The sequence below is a fragment of the Electrophorus electricus genome, chromosome 8, assembly GCF_013358815.1.
Source record: "Electrophorus electricus isolate fEleEle1 chromosome 8, fEleEle1.pri, whole genome shotgun sequence".
NCBI classification, from domain to species: Eukaryota; Metazoa; Chordata; class Actinopteri; order Gymnotiformes; family Gymnotidae; genus Electrophorus; species Electrophorus electricus.
The window spans coordinates 10,912,895-10,918,894 of NC_049542.1; positions in this window are offsets into that span (position 1 = coordinate 10,912,895).

Below are 6,000 nucleotides of genomic sequence, written 5' to 3' on the forward strand. Positions count from 1 at the left end.
ATAGTTCAGACAATCTAATCTTTTTCTGTTTCATTGTGTTCCTGTTGGGTTGTAGCCTCATCTCCATGTCCTAAAAATGGAATGGATGTCTGCATGCCATGTCAGACTCTGGGCTGCATGCACTGTTCCCATAAGCCAAACAGCCCGAACTTAGACGATCATTAAAACAGCATATTTTTTTTTTCACCATCAGGGACATATGGGTTTCCTTTGATGCATTTTCAGCAGGACTGCAACTGAAATTCCTGGAGAAGCCCCAGCAGTCTCTTCTGAGACTGCTAGGGTCACCTGACCTTATAGGAATATTAAAATCAATTGATATTATTTAATGGGAATTTTAAATACCTTTATGCATTATGTCATACTTGGGAAACTTAAAAATGTCATTTTGAGGAAAAGAAAGACAATCATTGTGACCTAAAAGAGATTTGACCTAAAAAGGATGTTGTCCTTCTCAACAGGTTTTGTTTTCAAAGATTGTAATGGCTGTAAAAGTTGCATAGCTACTGTATGTAATGTACATTTGTCAGAAGTGATCATGTCAAAAACACATGCTGTGATCAATTAAAAAGGACAATATTGCTCATTCACCATCCTTCAGCTTTCTCATTATCACTGCCATGCCAAATGTGCCTTCATTCATTTGTTTTTGGCTACAGTGATTTATTGACATGTCCTGCCCCTTTATAGTCAAAAATGCCCAAGACTGTACAAACTGCCATACGCTAAACCTTTTTTTTTTTTTTTTAGATCGAGGGGTTCCTTTATTTGTCTGTGGGGCAATGTATTTATAAACATGGGAAACCTGTTCTAACTTTTATGGATCATTGTGATGTCTAATAAAATACAAACCACATTTTCTCCTACTTGTCTACTTTGGTAAAGGGAAATTGTGGTAAGTTGAAACAACAAAGAAGCTTGTAGCTTGTTATCATTAATAAAGCAAAAGAAAAGAAACTAATAATCCTGGCAAGAACACTCATTTTACCATGGGCAGAGGCCAGTGTCAAAACCTTGTTACACGTCTGCCAGAGTCTTTATATTTAATAAATACATGTTCTGAAACTCTGCCATTTTTCAAACAATGTTGATAGCACTTTATCCACTTCCTTTATATTAACATTGCTTATTCTGATAATATCTACCAGAAGGAAATGAAGGGGGTGGGTATCTTGATGTTCAATATTTGTCTGATGCTTTGTGAAGTCCAGATTGCTGGCAAAGAGTTGAGGCAGTCCATGACTTCTGGTGGAAGTCAAATCTGTATAACGGCCACCTATATCTCACCTTGACTATCAGTTACATAAAGTGATTTTGATGAAGTTAGATATGCAGTGTTTGTATTATGCAGTACTAGAGACTGAATGCCCCATTCTAAGTCTAGCTAATTTTTAACTTTGAAACCCAATTAGATTATTCTTTAACATATCAATTCAAATGCATCATGACATTATTAAGGTATTTATCTGCCATGCTGTTTCACACTGGCCTAGCAATATACATGCCAAAGTGATAACCCAGGCTGAGAATGCAAAGGGTCTGCTACTTTCTGTTTCTTTATTGTTTGGTTTGTGGTGTGTGTGTGTGTGTGTATGTGTGTGTGTGTTAGGATTTGGTAGGGCATTATGGCTTCTGCAAGCACCCGTCACCCTGCCTTCATTAAACAGGCAGTTTTTAAGGCCCTGCTGCTGATGAGACATGAGCTGTGGGTGGGGATTGCTCCATGTCACTGCCTATTAAGTCAGTGGTGGGACACACCAGAATACATATAGGGTCATGACTAAATGTGGATAATGATGCGTAATCACTGAGGAGTGAGGTGTGAGTGGGTAGCAAGGGCATTTGCTAACTGGTCATATGTTTTAACCTTTGACTGCTTAATCAGCAAGAAAAATACTTTGAAAGAGTGGGAGATGGGGAAAGAGAGTCAGAAAATTTAGAATCGTGAAGGAAATAGAACGAGCAAGGAAAGAGCTGAGAGAAAACAGTGCCACAGAAAACAGGAGAGCAGAGGATTGGTTTCCCTTCTAAATTACAGAGTTGACCTTTGGCCTCTCTTAAGATGAAGTGAAGGATGGGTAGTAAAAGAATGAGTGAACTGGATCTGAATGGGGAAAGAAAAGGCACTGGTAAAGGGAAGTGAAACAGAGAGAGACACCTAGTGGCTGATGGATATTTTACAGAATACCTTTTTTTTTTTTTGCAAGAGAATATTGCTAATGTAACTAGAACTAAGATCATTCGTTACAGAGGCAAGCTTAAACACAGTTTATAGAACATAGCCTTGATTTGACTAGTTTGAACAAATAGCTACAGGAAATACAAAAATTAAATGTTTAGACAAGATATTTATTCTATGCAGGCTACATATAATTTTGTAATTTGTAATTAGAAACAGTAGGAACATACAGCCTGACTTGAATTAGTTCCTACTAAGAGCTGAGCACAATGTCTAGATAGCCCATGTGGTACAAAATACCCTGAAGTCAGCATTATGGAACACATGTTCCTGCTAAAGTATAATGTTGATTATATGCACTTCTGTGAAAATGTCTTACATGACTGCACTTATTGTGGCCAGGTACTGGATGTACTGTGAAACATCTCATGGCATCTCACTCTGACAGAAAATGGGCACAAGATCAGCAGCTGCACACTGCTAAGCGTGAGCTAAGAGAAATTGTGCTCGATATCTGGCATCATCCAATTCATTCAGAAGAGATTGCACCCATGAAACATATTAAAGGTTTAAATATTTCAGCACATTTTATAGAACTTTTTACATTAAAAATATGCTGTAGATAATTGGATTAGGAGGTTGAGTAAGTTCAATGACAATAGCAATTAGAGACAGGTTCCTTTCTGCTCTAATTCACTATATCAAATTTGAAGTGGATTGAATGTACATAAACTAAGCTGACACACTAAACATTCTGAAAGATGGGAGTGATAACATGTCTAAGCCTAGAGACTGTTTTGCTAGGAAAGGGGCTGGTGCACTTCAAATGCAGCAGGATTATCCAGAAACAATGAGTAATGCGTATAGATGTGAAAAATGTTTGAATGTGTCTAACCAGGTGTATGTAAAACTCTGGCCTCAACTGTAAGTACATGAACACAAAGCATATTCACTGCTGCTGTGATGTCAACTGATTAATGTTAGAAATGTTGACTGAGTGCAAATGGCCACAGCTAAAGGGGAAAAAAGCACCCAGCATACAGAGCTTCATATACATAACACTGTATGTCCTTGTTTAGACTTTGCTTCAGTCTGAATCTTGGATATTAGGCATACCATCTAAATGCTCCAACCATGTTGAGGATCATGCCTTTCATCCCTTGTTATGGGTATCTGGTTGTGCATGTCCCAGACACAACCCTTCCAACAAGCCACCTACCATACAAAATCAGCACTACTTTTATAAGAAAAGTTCCTGTTTGATTCAAACTATGAGTTTGTGAAATGGGTTCACACTATGACCCTGTGATCAAATCTACAATTTTATTAAAGTGTCTTTCATGACTGTTCAAACCATCTTCAAATTTCTGCCAAACCTCTCAAACGCTGCTGATTCTTGTCTTCCCATTTCCATTCTTGTCTGCTCAGTGGTGTCTGGGTCTTTGTAGCAGCTCACACTGAACATTATTGTGCAAATAATCCATTTTCAGATGAATTCAACTCACTTAGCCTTACCTTTGACTTACTCTCAAAGCTCTAAGTAGATATTTAAATATGGCTTCTTTAAAACCATTATAATATTTTAGCTGATCTTTCATAAGCTAAAACAAGTCTAATGCATGCTATCCGTTTCCATTATATAGAAATATATTCATGCTAAATATATTTTTAAACATTTCAGAACTCCACCCATTTGATGTTGAAATACATTTCCTAGGTTAAATGAGTGAGAGCAGGTAATTTCCACAAGAGGTACTTTTAAAGTCATAACTGAGACAGATTTCATGATTACATTTGTCAAAAGTTTACATACACTTTAGTGTTGGGTGACATTACATTTTATTTATTTAGTTTGAATCAAATGCTAAGGGTAGCTTTCCACAAGTTTCCCACTAAATTTTGTTAGACAGAACTGGCATAACTTAGGTGTGTGAGCTTCCTTGCTCAAAAACACTTAATTCGGTCCACAGATTCTCTGTTGGATTTTTGATGGCCGTTCCAGTACTACCTTGTCTTTAGTAACCATTTGGACGGAATGTTTAGGGTCATCGTTCTGCTAGAAGACTCAGTTGTAAACTATTTTCTGAAGTGCACAACTTCTGTACATAAACTTTTGATCTACTGGTAAGCTGATATAGCTTTTCAGATATACAGGGAGCTGTTGTTCCTGCTAGCTTTCTCAGCCTCCTGCACTTCCACTAGTGCCTCTGATGTTAAGCTGCAGGGTCATCACATGGTTACCACAATTCCTTGATGTTTCACCTCAGTACTTCTTGTGACATGGCGGTAAAGGGGAACTTCTACCTGCAACCCACTGCAGCTAACCATTCTCTGGATTTATTGCTGTATGTTTATTTATTTTCATGTCAATTATTTGTGGTGCTGTGGTTACTGAAAATGACACTCACTTTTCATTCACTTCTACACTAGTTTTCCAATATTAAATAGGATGCTATGCTATCACAAGTCACAACTAGATAGTTAGTCAGAAGTCTAAACAATTTGATTGATGGATGGCAATAGCAACTTGGTAGTGCTGGGGCTTGAACTGGCAACCTTCTGAGTACTAGTCAATTACCTTAACCACTGAGTCATTACCCCACTGTACGTACTGTAGCAAACTATCTTGCAAAGAAAACTATGCTTATATTTGTCAAATGCACATAAGTGTGCATAACTAATTGCATTTTATTTTCAGACATTTGATTACTAATCACTTTGGCAACAGACCATTCAGTATTAATGCACACAGAGTATTGTGTGCATCTCTACCTACTGTACATACCAATTCTGGTGTGGCATGTGCTAGCTTGAATGGACATGATGCCCCTACTCCTATTGCAGTAGATTCATCATCTTCCACCTGTTCTTTGTTTTTGACTTTGCTTTATGATTTTTGATTGGCTTAAAATTGCCAGCAGACAGGGGAAATGAGGAGGGACAAAGTGCCCGATGTGATTGTATTGAGTGTTCAACCCCCGACACCAAATCAGTCTAAACCAGACATACATCTTAAAAACCAACTGTCCGGATGAAAACCAGACCGATGACAACATTAGCTGGACTGTTGCATTGTAGAGATCGCAGGCTTGCTCAGTGCCAAACCACTGCTGATCTTTTCAAGGGCAGTGCAGTGTGTTAGGCTTGCAAGATTAAAAACCTGAGTGAAGTCTGGGGCAGTTTCCAAATACCCACCCATCTAATCACTTGGTTTATGGCACCCTCCAATGTTGTCCAGCAACCCTGTTGCTCCTGCACGATGGCCCCCACCCTTTGTTCCTCTTGCTCAAACCTGGTTACTTTGGCTGTCACAAGGTCCTTTCTGTCCTTCTTTCTGGCTCTGGACCATAGATAGGTCACACCATCCAAGGCCTTTCTGCCCAATTCAGAGTCTACCCACCATCTGGTGGTGGACTCTATTCACTATCTTCAGCACCTCTTCCTCAGCCCTCTACTTCCTTCCTGATCTCACCATAGCAGCCATGTCTCTTACTGCCCCACTGGTAAAGTCCCTCAAGTCCATCACTTCTCTAGGTTATGTAAGTTAGACAAATTTGTGAATGAAGGTGTCTGGTAGATATGGGGCAGAAATAGTTTGGCTTCTGAATTTTTTATTTGCTTGTGTGTCCTTTATACACAAACAAATATGAAATTCTTAATGTTGGCTGGATGTAAAAGCTGTGTGTTGATTGTGAACCCAAGGAAAGTGTCCTGGGCTCTGTATAAATATAACTTCATTCATTCAAAATACTAAAGTGTATATTTTGGTCATTTATTGCATGTGTGAGATTCTGTGTAGTTGTACTCGAGTATGGATTTTT